This window comes from Aquarana catesbeiana, linkage group LG13 (genome assembly GCF_042186555.1).
Source record: "Aquarana catesbeiana isolate 2022-GZ linkage group LG13, ASM4218655v1, whole genome shotgun sequence".
NCBI classification, from domain to species: Eukaryota; Metazoa; Chordata; class Amphibia; order Anura; family Ranidae; genus Aquarana; species Aquarana catesbeiana.
Genome location: NC_133336.1, coordinates 190,095,827 through 190,111,050, shown reverse-complemented (window position 1 = coordinate 190,111,050; position 15,224 = coordinate 190,095,827). Strand labels below are relative to the sequence as shown.

At 42.5% G+C, this 15,224-nt stretch overlaps 1 protein-coding gene across 1 annotated transcript in view; it reads left to right on the top strand.

Moving 5' to 3' along the window:
• Positions 1–12,666: 12,666 nt before the first annotated feature.
• The window catches only part of HJV (hemojuvelin BMP co-receptor), a 61,199-nt gene continuing 58,641 nt past the window's right edge, over positions 12,667–15,224 (top strand). The window contains exon 1 of the mRNA XM_073608858.1: positions 12,667–13,058. The gene's annotated coding sequence lies outside the window, so the exon portion shown is untranslated. The remainder of the gene's footprint in view (positions 13,059–15,224) is intronic.

The window sequence follows — 15,224 nt, the reverse complement described above, 5'->3', positions numbered from 1 at the left end:
CCCCCCTGAGAATGTCATTGTATATAACGTAAAACCCTGTGTCAGTTAGATCATATACAGCAGTCTTGCAATAAAAAAATCAAAATTGAAAGGTTTGCTTAGTCTTTTTTTTTTTTTTTTGTCATTTGTTCTTATGAGTCCTTATTTAACCACTTGACCTCCTGAAGGTTTTACCCCCTTCATACCCAGACCATTTTTTGCTATTCGGCACTGTGCTACTTTAACTATTGCGCGGTCATGCAACACTGTACACAACTGATATTTATATCATTATTTTTTTTTTTCCCCGCAAATAGAGGTTTATTTTTGGTTGATCACCACTGAGATTTTTTATTTTTTGCACTTTAAACAAAAAAAGACCAACAATTTTAGAAAAAGAAAATGTTTACTTTCTGCTATAAAACACATTCAATAAAAATGTTTTTAAAAAACTAATTTCTTCCTAAATTTAGGCCAATATGTATTCTGCTACATATTTTTTTGTTAAAAAAATCCCAAAAAGTGTATATTGATTGGTTTGCGCAAGAAGTTATAGCGTCTACAAATTATGGGCTGTATACTGGAATTTAAATTTTTTTTTATTTATTTTTTTTTTTTTTTATACTAGTAATGGCTGTGAACAGCGACTTATAGCGGGACTGCGATATTGCGGCAGACAGTCTGACACTTTGTGAGAACCAGTGACACTAATACAGTAATCAATCAGTGCTAAAGAATATGCACTGTCACTGTACTAATGACACTGGCTGAGAAGGGGTTAACATCAGGGGCGGTCAAAGGGTTAAATGTGTGCCTAGCCAGTGTTTGTGTGTACACGGTGTGCTATTTTTACTAAGGGATGTGATAGATTTTCTTTCCCTACTTCCCCCCTCACTATGGTGCTTGATTGCCAGGATGCATTTACGTTATACACGTGTAAATATTACACATTATTGATAGACTCATGCCACTAGTGTCCTTGGTTACTATGACGAAGGTGGCTCCTGTCACTAGCTTCCTTGGTTACTAGGATGCCGGTGGTTCTTGCCACCTAGCATCCTTTTGTTAATAGGATGCAGGTGGCACCTGATGTATATAGTGTCCCATGTAGCTAGGATTTTAGAAGCAGCTCCTGTCGCTTAGCTTCCTTGGTTACTAGGATCCTGATGCCTAGAGCGCAGGCCACTCCTGTCACCTAGGTTGCTAGAATGCATTAATACTGTATGAATGCGAACATTTACATGCATGCAGCATAAATTTACAGCTCGGGCGCAGTTGTATAAATGGGCCTGTTGACTTATATACTGTTGCTAAAGAAAAGAACATGTAAGCTTGAAACGTCAGCACTCAGAAATGGTGGAGGCACCTGTCATGTAAACCTGGGAGGTTTGGGAGGCAGCCACAGTTCTGAGGAAGGGGGTCAGTTCCCTGAAACATGTAAGCTGGCATTCTCATCCTTTCTCCTGTTGGAGTTGGAGAGCAGACTCCGTGATTTTGTGCATATACATGCCTTTGGCCCACTTTTTCCTGTGAGTACATTTTTTCTTATACTCTTCAATAAAGTGTTGAAAGATAATGCGCTAGGTCTCTGTGTTTTATATACTGTTGCGTTGAGATGCGTACAAAACTATATGCAGCATTATAATGTCCATGTGAATGAGCCCTAATTTTTAAGCAAGACGCTGGAATCAACTATGTAATGGAACAGGAGAAATAACATTGATCCTCGGGGGAATTTGGATTGTTAAAACACGGAAAAGAAAAATAACAGTTTCACCGCATAAAAGTTCAAGACGAAGGGGTCATGTTTGGAGACTGGTGGGGGGCTTGCTGCGTTGTATTTAAATCATAAGGTTTCCGTTCTCAGTTGTAAAGCTAAAAAAGAAAATATTTTTATTCAAGTAAAGACGGCCACCTCTACCGAGAAGCTAAATAATGTGTTCATCAGCCATCTGGTTTTTTTTTTTGTTTTTTTTTTTTTTTTTTATTGTGTCTACTAAATATGTGGTTCGATAGGTGGAATATGAGGTTATTAGTGTAGATGAACTAATCAATTTGCTAGCTGACATTTGACATAGATTATGCAGATTTACAGGTTCCCAGGATTTATAAATCTTGCTTGATCAAGGTGAACTACTATAAAAGAGTTATTTTGGATCCTTTACCTGTTCACTCCCACATCTAGACATTGGTCTCCCCACCTTCCCTCTCTGACCAGAGTGAGTAAACCAATGGGATTGTGCCACTGAAATGAGAGGGCGCAGGTAACTGATGTAATAAAAAAAAAAAATCAAGCACAGGAAGCCCATAGTTTCTCTTGCTGTTGTGCTCATGGTACAAATCTCTTTGCCTTCTGCCTGAGTGAGGATGGAGAGCTTTTTGCTCCTGGAAGTATGAGCAGAGGCTTAACGTGAAAAGGAACTGCAAGTGGGTCTACAGGATTCCCATACCAGTTTTGGAACTGCCATTGTGTTAATGGTGCAAACCTATTTGTCTGCTACCTGACTGGAAGTCAAAGAGTGAGGGTGGAGAGCTTGTGCCCCCTGAAGTAGAAATAGAGGCTTAATGTGAAAAGGAACCTCAAACGTCTTCAGGTTCCCCTTACCAGCTCACAGCATTGGAACGAAACAAAAAAATTTGAAATTGGACCAACCAATTTTTTTTACTGTCTGACCCAGAGGTCAGGAAGTGGGAATGGGAGAGCCTGTGCTCCTGGATTTCGGAGCAGAAGCTTAATGTGAAAGGGAACTGCCAGTGGGTCTACAGGATCCCCCTACCAGCCTTGGAACTGCCATTGAGCTCATAGTGCAAACCTATTTGTCTACTGCCTGACTGGAAGTCAGAGAGTGAGGATGGGGGAGCTTTTGCCCCTTGAAGTAGGAGTAGAGGCCTAATGTGACAGGGAACACCAAACGTCTACAGGATCCCCTTACCAGCTCACAAAAAAAACGACCAATTTTCTACTGTCTGACCCAGGGGTCAGGGAGTGAGAATGGAGAGCCTGTGCTCCTGAAAGTAGGAGTAGAAGCTTAATGTGAATGGGAACCTCAAGGGGATCTACAGGATCCCCTTACCATATCACGCTATTGCAACTGAAAAAAAAAAATACAAATTGGACCAACGTATTTGTCTACATGTTGGCTGGAGATAAGTGAGTGAAGATGGAGAGCTTGTGCTCCTGGAAGTAGGAGCAGAGGCTTAATGTGAAAAGGAACTGCACGGGGATCTATAGGATCTTCTTACCAGCTTACTACATTGGAACTAAAAAAAAAAAAAATTACAAATTGGACCAACATATTTGTCTACTTGTTGGCTGGAGATAAGTGAGTGAAGATGGAGAGCTTGTGCTCCTGGAAGTAGGAGCAGAGGCTTAATGTGAAAAGGAACTGCAAGGGGGTCTACAGGATCCCCTTACAAACTGACATTGTGTTCATGGTGCAAACCTATTTGCCTATGGTCTGTCAGAAAGTGGAGAAGGGGAGCTTGTGCTCCTTGAAGTATGAGCAGAGGTTTGTTGTGAAAAGGAACTGCCAGTGGGTCTACAGCTTGCTACATTGAAACAAAAAAAATTACACATTGGACCAACCTGTTTGTCTACTGTCTGACCTTAAGTAGAGACTGAGCATGGAGAGCTTGGGAACCTAAAGCGTCTACAGCAGGGATATGCAATTAGTGGACCTCCAGCTGTTGCAAAACTACAAGTCCCATCATGCCTTTGCCTCTGGGTGTCATGCTTGTGGCTGTCAAAGTCTTGCTATGCCTCATGGGATTTGTAGTTCTGCAACAGCTGGAGGTCCGCTACTTGCATATCCCTGGTCTACAGGATCCTCTTACCAGATAACAACATAGATACAAATTGGACCAACCTATTTGTCTACTGTCTGACCAGAAGCCAGGGATTTAAAATGGAGAACTTGTACTCCTTGAAGGTAGGAGTAGAGGCCTAATGTGAAGAGGAGCTGCAAAAGGGAGCTAAAGTTTTCCCTTACTACTTCACTACACTGGAAGTCAAAAATAGAAATAGTAACAACTCCAGGAGGTACAGTGAATTCTCAACAATTTACTTGTTTCTGGTTAGGCTCCTCCCTGTTATTAAGGCTTGATGCAAGAGGCCGAAAGTTTGTGGACACCAGACCATTAACTGCTTGCAGACCCGCCGCAGTCATTTTACTGTTACAGGTTGGCTCATACAGGCACAATCACATACCTGTAAGTCACGGATTTCTTCCGGGTCCGTTTGCGCATGCGGACGAGGAAGACTGTGATGCCATTTGCTGTAGCACAAGGCGATCAGCAGTTCCTGGCCGATGATTTATGGTCGGGACCTGCTGGTCGTCTCAGGGAATGACAGAAGAGAACCCTGTGTTGTTAAACAACACCAAGCTCTCTTCAAACAGCAGCGATGTGCCATTTGCGCAAAAACCGGCACATTACTTAGTAAAACGCATCACAGTAAACACACTAAATATTGTTAGGCACACATTAACCCCTTGATTCCCCTAGATATTAACCCCTTCCCAGCCAGTGTCATTAGCACAGTGACAGTATATTTTTAGACTGATCACTGTATATTAGTGTGACTGGAGATGTCAGTGGCAGTTAGTTCCCCCCAGCGACAGTTAGTGTCAGATTGTCTGCTGCACTATCACAGTCTCACTATGAGTCGCTGATTACTGCTATTACTAGTATAAAAAAAAAATGAATACATAAAAGTTGCAGTATCTATACCATAGTTTGTAGACGCAATAAATTTTACACAAACCAATCAATATAAACTTGGTTAAATTATTTATTTATTTTTACCAAAGATGTAGCAGAATACATTTTGGCCAAATGTAATCATTTTTTTTTTATTGGATATGTTTTATATTAGAAAGTAGAAAATATTTTTTTTTTTAAAACAAAATTTGGGGTCTTTTTATTTTTTTTGTTTATATCGTGAAAAGAAAACGGTGGTGATTAAATACCACCAAAAGAAACCACTATGTGTGTGAAAATATTATACAAATGTCATTTGGGTACAGCGTTGCATGACCGCGTAATCGCCAGTTTAAGTAGCGCAGTGCCAAACTGCAAAAAATGGCCTTGTCATGAAGTGGGGTAAATCTTTCGGAGCTGAAGTGGTTAAAATTTATTGTACGGCCATGTGTGGACTTCTCTTTAAATGATTGACTTCAGGTATTTCCAGTGAAGGGGTATGGTTAATACTACAAGACATTTTGGACATGTGTGCTTCTAACCTTGTGGTAACAGTTTGGTGAAGACCCTTTTCTGTTCCAGCATGACTGTATCCCGGTGTACAAAGCCAGCTCTATAAAGACATGGTTTGATGAGTTTGGTGTGGAGGAACTTGAGTGGTCTTCACAGAACCCTGACCTCAAACCTACTTGGACACCTTTTGGGATGAATTGGAATGCCAATTGCAAGTCCAAAGTTCAGAGGAATTGATCTCTATCCTATCGCTAGCACTGGGTTGTAGATATACGGCAGTGATGGCGAACCTTAGCACCCCAGATGTTTTGGAACTACATTTCCCATGATGCTCAAGCACTCTGCAGTGTAGCATCATGAAAAATGTAGTTCCAAAACATCTGGGGTGCCAAGGTTCACCATCACTGATATAGGGCTTTAAAGTGAACATGTGCTTGGCCCATGCAAGACAAAACAACAGGTTCCCTTTAGTACCGACCCATACTTCCCTTACCTTCTCTCTCCCCCTACTGTCCTGTTCACCCATAGGAGTGAAAGAGCAAGTGAGGGAAAATCCAAAAATTCACAGTTGTCTCCAGAATAGGAGCTAAAGAGAAACCTTCCAGTGGGGTCCCTGTTTTGGTGACTGCTTTCTAAAGGAGGATTTTTTCCTCATCTGACTTCCTTTCTGTTGTGTCTACAGGGCAGGAAGTGGGAGTAAACCTTCCAAGTGAGTACACAGCAGTAAGAACCGTGGGGTCTACAACTTCTTCACTCAAAACTAAAACAGAATGTTTTCTCTCTCCATAGTAAGGTCTCGTGCACACGTGTGGTCTGAGGGGTAGTAAAACCCCACAGGTTGAGTCGTGCCTTTAACTTCCCCCAACTGCAACCCCCTTTAGCTACAGAGGCAGCAGGCAGGGATGTACACATGCCACTGCAAGCGCCCACAACTGTGAGCAACACTAGGGATTAAAACTGGTGGTGAGGAGGCATGTTAAATGTTCTCCAAATATGGACCAATCTTCAGAGACCAAAGATTGTGTGAATGAGCCAGAACTGTGAATTCTGGGAAAACATACTAAGGTGAAATACATATAACCTGGCAAGGGATTTCCATTTTTGTCCATCCGGTCCTGAAATGTGCACAACTCTGCTAAGCCAAACAGGAAAAGAGAGTACTGCTTGTGGATGGACAGTGAAAGAAGAATTGGAAGGTTGATCTGCTTATCTCTCTGTTAGTCTGCTCTCTCCTCCTATCAGCATTTTTCTTGTAAGCACAGTTGTATGCAGCATAATGGATTGTCTCTGCGGATGTGGAAAGATACCGGGAATTCTATGCCCAGCATATTTTCAGCCTCTAACTGTCTATGTGCAGGCCTAAATCTGCCTGAAGTTCAGCTTCAGATATGTATACTGTGTGTATACTTATAAAAAAATATATATATATATATAATAAAATATATACATATACAAAATATATAAAACTACACCACGCCACCCAATTCCAATGCAGTGTCATATTTTGATCTGCCCTATGAAAATTTTGCCCCGCACTGACTATATACATACATATAAGATATGAATATATATAAAATATATTAAAAAAATATATATACACATATACAGTAGGTATAGAAAAGAATCACTCCCCTTTTAAAATAATCTCATATTGTTGCTTTGCAGCCTGAACTGAAGACAGACACGGTTTTTGTCTTATCCAGCTGTATTTATAATATCCAAGTGCAATTTATAATATCCAAATGAAATATCGAACACCAACATGTCAGGAAAAAAAGAAAAACAAATTCAAAGACAGAATTTCTAAGTTGGAAAAAGGAATCGCCCTCTCCCTTGTGTGCTTCTGAGGAAGTCATGTGTTAATGACGTAACGTGTCAAGTGGAACTTCCGTTGTGCCATTTCTGGTTCTAGGTGGAACGCACACCAACAACCAGGCGGCTTTCATCTTGCTTTGTAGACTTTGGGCCGATGTTATAATAACTAAGCGGTTTTGTAGCAGCTTTTAATCAGACTTTTTAATAAACTTAAAGTGGTTTTACACTATGGGAGGACTCCTCTGCTTTCTTATTTTGTAAACTGCTCCCATCCATTGAATGACGAAGATAAGGATCAGAGCAACACCAAGGAGGGAACAACATCTAGGACAGATGTTGATGGAGAGATCTAGATAGGTCCCATAGTGACCTAAAAAGAAATATTGACTCCTTTTGTTGTACAGTAAGGGGGGTCATCGGAATCTGGTGAGTGCGGGTGATATCACATGAGCACGAGGTAGAATAGTAGTAAGAGGTGTCAAAGCACAAGCACCTTTCTCTTCAGATTTTTAGGGACTTTTTCTACTTTTTACTTTTTATAATTTTTTTTTCTATATTTATGAGTGGACTATTCATTTACTGCACAAGTGATTTGGATAGAGTATTTATATCAGAATTTGGCACTATAAGTTCACTTATGATATTTTGTATGGCATAAAAAAATATTATTTGATTATTAAAATGAGCACATATACGCTCACCAGCCACTTTATTTGGTGCACCTTGTTGAACCTCCTTTTGCCTTCTGAACGGCCTTCATTCTTTGTGGTATAGATTTAACAAGGTGCTGGAAACATTCCTCAGAGATTTTGTCACAGCTTCACCTTTTCCAATCCCCAATCTGGTGCTGTCCCTTTAAGACTTGTGGTTCCCAGACATACACTTACCAGCCACTTTAGGTACACCTTGCTACCCTGTTTCCCCGAAAATAAGACCTAGCGTGACTGTCGGTGATGGCTGCAATATAAGCCCTACCCCCAAAATAAGCCCTAGTTAAAGTCCTTGTAGGTCTTATTTTCAGGGTAGGGCTAATTTTGGGGGAAACAGGGTAGGGCTTATTTGGGGGGGTAGGGCTTATATTGCAGCCATCACTGACAATCACGCTAGGTCTTATTTTCGGGGAAACAGGGTAGTACCAGGTTGGACCTCCTTTTGCCTTGAACTGCCTTCATTCTTCATGGCAGAGATTCAACAAGGTGTTGGAAACATTCCTCTGAGATTTTGGTCCATAGTGACATGATAGCATCACGCAGTTGCTGCAGATTTGCTGGCTGCACATCCATGATGCGAATCTCCTGTTCCACCACTTTCCAAAGGTTCTCTATTGGATTGAGATCTGGTGACTGTGGAGGCCATTGGAGTGCAGTGACCCACATTGTCATGTTCAAGAAACCAGTAGTAATATGATTTGAGCTTTGTGACATGGTGCCTTATCTTGCTGGAAGTAGCCGTCAGAAGATGGGTACAGTGTAGTCATAAAGGGATGGGGAATATCCCCCACACCATTACACCACCACCAGCCTGAACCGTTGATACAAGCCAGGATGGATCCATGCTTTCATGTTTACGTTAAATTTTGACCCTACCATCTGAATGTCGCAGACTCATCAGACCAGGCAACGTTTTTCCAGTCTTCTATTGTCCAGTTTTGGTGAGCCCATGCAAATTGTAGCCTCAGTTTCCCATTCTTAGTTGACAGGAGTGGCACCCGGTGTGGTCTTCTGCTGCTGTAGCCCATCTGCTTCAAGGCTCGATGTGTTGTGTGTTCAGAGATGGTATTCTGCATACCTTGGTTGTAACGAGTGGTTACTTGAGTTACTGTTGTCTTTCTAAAGTATATCTTCGCCAGCACACCATGGATCAGCAAGCAGAACTGTCCAAAAAAAGGTTCTTTAATAGAAAAAAGTTACATCACAAGAGAGGTTTGCACCTCTCTTGTGATGTGACTTTTTTCTATTAAAGAACCTTTTTTGGACAGTTCTGCTTGCTGATCCATGGTGTGCTGGCGAAGATATACTTTTGTCTGATGCTTCCAGAACCCAACTGGTAATCGTTACAGCACCCATGAATGTTTTTGCCATTTGTCCGGGAACGTGTGCGATTGCAATATCGAATTGACTGTTGTCTTTCTATCTACTCAAACCAGTCTGCCCATTCTCCTCTGACCTCTGACATCAACAAGGCATTTGCCTCCACACAACTGCCGCTCACTGGATGTTTTCTTTTTTTCGTACCATTCTCTGTAAACCCGAGAGATGGTTGTGCGCGAAAATCCGAGTAGATCAGCCAATTCTTTTCTACTCTTTCTCTTCTGCATGCTCCATGTTTCACACGGAGAAACACAACAGAAAGGTTCAGTAAATTTTTCACCATTTTAACTGGTTGCCGTTGTGATTTCTATATTGTCAGCACCTGATAATTGATACAGGTGAGTTTAATTACAAGTTACAGAAGCATCACAAACTTGGAATGCAATTATTTCTTACAATTTTGAGAAGGTGCCAATAATTGTGTCCAGTCCATTTTTGGAGTTTTGTGTGGAATGTGTCAGGTTTGGCTTTTTGTTTCTCACCAAAACAAACAAAAGAAATAAACATGAGAATGCCTAAACATTTGTAATTGCAACAATTTTCTGAACGAAGTGGTGCATTATCTGACAGAAATGCAGGGGTGCCAATATTTTTGGCCATGACTGTGTATATGTGTGTGTGTGTGTGTGTGTGTGTGTGTGTGTGTGTGTATGTATGTATATATATATATATATATATATATACAGTATCTCACAAAAGTGAGTGCACCCCTCACATTTTTGTAGATATTTTATTATACCTTTTCATGTGACGACACTGAAGAAATGACACTTTGCTACAATGTAAAGTAGTGAGTGTACAGCTTGTATAACAGTGTAAATTTGCTGTCCCCTCAAAATAACTCAACACACAGCCATTAATGTCTAAACCGCTGGCAACAAAAGTGAGTACACCCTAAGTGAAAATGTCCAGATTGGGCCCAATTAGCTATTTTCCCTCCCTGGTGTCATGTGACTCGTTCGTGTTACAAGGTCTCAGGAGTGAATGGAAAGCAGGTGTGTTAAATTTGGTGTTATCGCTCTCACTCTCTCATACTGGTCACTGGAAGTTCAAGATGGCACCTCATGTCAAAGAACTCTCTGAGGATCTGAAAAAAAGAATTGTTGCTCTACATGAAGATGGCCTCGGGTATAAGATTGCCAAGACCCTGAAACTGAGCTGCAGCACAGTGGCCAAGACCATACAGCAGTTTAACAGGACAGATTCCACTCAGAACAGGCCTCGCCATGATCGACCAAAGAAGCTGCACGTGCTCAGCGTCATATCTAGAGGTTGTCTTTGGGAAATAGACGTATGAGTGCTGCCAGCATTGCTGCAGAGGTTGAAGGGGTGGGGGGTCAGCCTGTCAGTGATCAGACCATACGCCACCCACTGCATCAAATGGTCTGTATGGCTGTCGTCCCAGAAGGAAGCCTCTTCTAAAGATGATGCACAAGAAAGCCTGCAAACAGTTTGCTGAAGATAAGCAGACTAAGGACATGGATTACTGGAACCATGTTCTGTGGTCTGATGAGACCAAGATAAACGTATTTGGTTCAGATGGTGTCAAGCGTGTGTGGTGGCAACCAGGTAAGGAGTACAGTCAAGCATGGAGGTGGGAGTGCTGCCGGCATACCAATATGAATACCAACATGTACTGTGACATACTGAAGCAGAGCATGATCCCCTCCCTTCGGAGACTGGGCCGCAGGACAGTATTCCATCATGATAACGACCCCAAACACACCTCCAAGACAGCCACTGCCTTGCTAAAGAAGCTGAGAGTAAAGGTGATGGACTGGCCAAGCATGTCTCCAGACCTAAACCCTATTGAGCAACTGTGGGGCATCCTCAAAGGGAAGGTGGAGGAGCACAAGGTCTCTATTTTCCACCAGCTCCGTGATGTCATCATGGAGGAGTGGAAGAGGACTCCAGTGGCAACCTGTGAAGATCTGGTGAACTCCATGCCCAAGAGGGTTAAGGCAGTGCTGGAAAATAATGGTGGCCACACAAAATATTGACACTGGGCCCAATTTGGACATTTTCACTTAGGGATGTATTCACTTTTGTTGCCAGCGGTTTATGCTGTGTACACACGGGCGGACTTTTCGACCAGACTGGTCCGACGGAACAAATCCGTCAAACAATCCGACCGTGTGTGGGCTTCAGCAGACTTTTTCGGTCAAAAATCAGATGCACTTTAGATTTGGAACATGTTTTTAAATCTTTCCGCCGGACCCAGTTCCTATCGAGAAATCCGCTTGCCTGTGTGCTAGTCCGACGGACGAAAACCGACGCTAGAGCAGCTTTTGGCTACTGGCTATGAACTTCCTTATTTTAGTCCGGTCGTACGTCATCACGTACAAATCCGTTGGACTTTAGTGTGATCGTGTGTAGCCAAGTCCGTTCGTTCGAAAGTCCGTCTGTAGTCCGTCAAAAGTCAGTCGGAAAGACCGTCGGACCTTTGATGCCAAAAAGTCCGCCCGTGTGTACACGGCATTAGACATTAATGGGTGTGTGTTGAGTTATTTTGAGGGGACAGCAAATTTACACTGTTATGCCGCGTACAGACGTGCGGATTTTCCGTCGGAAAAAACTTGGATGGTTTTGCCGACGGAATTCCGCTCAAGCTTGCCTTGCATACACACGGTCACACAAAAGTTCTCTGAACTTTCGACCGCAAAGAACGCGGTGACGTACAACACTACGAGCCGAGAAAATGAAGTTCAATGCTTCCAAGCATGCGTTGAATTGTTTCCGAGCATGCGTAGGAATTTAGCGCGTCAGAATTTGTACAGGCAATCGCATTTTCAGATAGGAACTTTTTCCAACCGAAAAATTGAGAACCTGCTCTCAATCTTTTGCTGGCGGGAATTCCACCAGCAAAAGTCCAATGGAGCATACACACGGTCGCATTTTCCGACCACAAGCTTTTATCGGTCTTTTGCTGGCCGAATTTTTGATCGTGTGTACGCGGCATAATACAAGCTGTACACTCACTACTTTACATTGTAGCAAAGTGTCATTTCTTCACTGTTGTCACATGAAAAGATATAATAAAATATTTACAAAAATGTGAGGCGTGTACTCACTTTTGTGAGATACTATGTGTGCGTGTGTGTATATGTGTATATATATATATATATATATATATATATATATATATATATATATATATATATATATAAAATAAAAAAAACAATACCACACTGTCCTTCCATGCAATGTCTAATTTGCGAAAAACTGGGATTAATAATTGTAATTATAATTGTACTGTAAAGTGTAATTGTACTGTAATTGTGCTGTACCCCCTCTACATAGTAAAGCGCTGCTTACTCTGTTGGTGCTATATAAATTGTGTATAATAATAATATATAATAATAAAGAAAGGAAAAATATTCTAAATAATCTGCCCCACGAAATTTTTGCCCGTGCTGACTTTGCAGTTGTTGCCTGTATTGCTCCCTTCCAGATTTGTCATGTGCAGCTAGCTCCCATCCATCCTGCGGGAAGACTTGACATATTGAGCACGCTGCCTTCCAATACATCTGTTTCAATCTTTTTTTAGACCCTCCAGCTTCTCCCCCACCCCTTTCTCTTTCTCGACACACACATACCCTGAGCTCCTACAGTCCAGCCAGCAACATTTGTACTGAGCTGTGAACTACGAGGAGGCCAGGCACAGTTGTTCCAGCTCAGAGCAGGTGCCAACGCTGTTTGACTTATCTTCTCCGAAGTCCTGCTGGGAAAAACTTCACCAGGCCTCTAAAAAAGAAAAAAAAAGTCTGTGTTTGACCAGAGAGCAGAGCTTTGCAGTGAGCGATAAGGATCAGATAATCTCACCAAGTCACTCTTAGATGGTGAAGACTTGGTGGGGACCTTTTTGCGTTGAGTAGTGTAACCATGCCGGTTTTGGGTCTCCAAACTCTATAGCGCTCCATCCTATGGTGGCATGGAGAAGTGAGGACGGCACGTCAAGTCAAGGTACGAATTTTCTGTGTTTTTTGAAGGCAACACCAGAAAGTTTTTACATACAGTTTTTTAGACGCTTACTCAATTTTCGCAAGAAGTTTGTGCTTTGAGGTGTGATTCATGTTAATGTATTTGTGCGGGTCAGTTTTGCTACATGACAAGTTATGTTTGCTTTTACAGGTTTGTTAGACAGCTAACCAGATTAAGCCAACTTTTTTAAAAAAAAAATTTGCTAGACTTAAACCGCTAACCAAATTAAGCCAAAATTTTAGGAAAAATTATTGCTAGACTTAAGCGGCTAACCATTTTTTTTTCTTTCAATAAAGTTAAAAGAAAATGTTTCTTTTAACATGAGTAGTGAACATGGGCTTGTCGGTCTAGTGAAACCTTCAAACTGGTCATACACTAGTAGAATTTTGTTCAAAAGTTCATTTCATTTTAAGAATGTCTTGTTCAATTTTCCAGTTGTTTGTGGGGTCAAATTGATGTTCGTTTAATCTCAATGATGAGAAAATTCAAAGGAGCAGGATGAGAAGTTTTTCTCAAACAAATTTCCAACAGTGCATGTGGCAGAGGTGGCCGTGCATTGTGGGCACACGGGCGCCACCCCCACCTAATACCTGCCACCGCCTCCCTATCCATGCACCCGGTCCCTTTCAGGACGCCGGATGCATGGACTCCTATGGCAGCGTGGGAGGGGGTGTTTTTTTTTTTTTTTTTAGCACCTGATTAGAGCCGAGGCTCTATTAGGCTTCAAAACAGGGTGGGCTTGGGGCGCAGAGAGTGCCCCCTGATTCCACCCTGTTGTGTGACCATAGCGAATTAATTTTTGCTATTTTTACACCACAGTGTCTCCTCGCCAATCAGGAGGCAGGTCAGTGAGACCTTTTTCCAGATTGGCCAATAGGATGCCCGGTGCTTTGGCGGAAGAGACACACAGGGGAGGAAGCTGGAGGATCGGACTCCTCCGCCGACACTGCTGACACAGGAGACACAGGAATGGAGAGGACCCAACAGCCCAGTAAGTGCTGGACCTCCTCCCGCGTGATACTGCCGTTGTGCGTGCCCCATGGAATGGAGGAGGAGACGCACGGGAACCATGGAGGATGCAGGATCCGTCGCCTGCCCATCCCACAGCTCACTGCCATCACCCGGATGAGGTAAGTGCCGGTCTGATGGCGGGCGGGGGAGTCACAGTGGCTACATATTATGGGCACAGAAGCTGCATATGATGGGCACAAAAGCTGCATATGATGGGCACAAAAGCTGCATATGATTGGCACAGAAACTGCATGTGGTGGGCACAGAAGCTGCATAGGGTGGGCACAGAAGCTGCATAGGGTGGGCACAGAGGCTGCATATGGTGGGCACAATGGCTGCATATGATGGGCACAGTGGTTGCATATGATGGGCACAGTGGCTGCATATGATGGGCACAGAAGCTGCATATTGTGAGCACAGAGGCTGCATATGATGGGCACAAAAGCTGCATATGATTGGCACAGAAACTGCATGTAGTGGGCACAGAAGCTGCATAGGGTGGGCACAGAGGCTGCATAGGGTGGGCACAGAGGCTGCATATGGTGGGCACAGAGGCTGCATATGATGGGCACAGTGGTTGCATATGATGGGCACAGAGGCTGCATATGATGGGCACAGAAGCTGCATATTGTGGGCACAGAGGCTGCATATGATGGGCACAGAAGCTGCATATGGTGGGCACAGAAGCTGCATATGATGGGCACAGAAGCTGCATATGGTGGGCACAGAGGCTGCATATGATGGGCACAGAGACTGCATATGATGGGCACAGAGTTTGCATATGATGGGCACAGTGGCTGCAATTGATGGCACAATGAGGCTGCAATTGTTCAGTGTTTTTCAGAATTTTTCAGTTTGTTTACGCCCCCCCCAAAAAATTTTGAGAACTGGCATGTGGTTTTTGTTAATAAAAATGCATTCATTCCAAAATTAAATAGAAAAAGCAAAAACTATTTTTAAAGTACTTAAACGGCATACGTCCAGTTGTCAAATGTACAAAGAATATTTGTGAATCTACAAGTGTATAGCCAGCTTAAGTGAAAGGACTCTTGTTTTATTTTGTATGTATATGCATGCAGTTTTGTATAATTTTAAAGTAGACTTGCCAGAAACCTAGGCTATTGAAAATGAGCATAT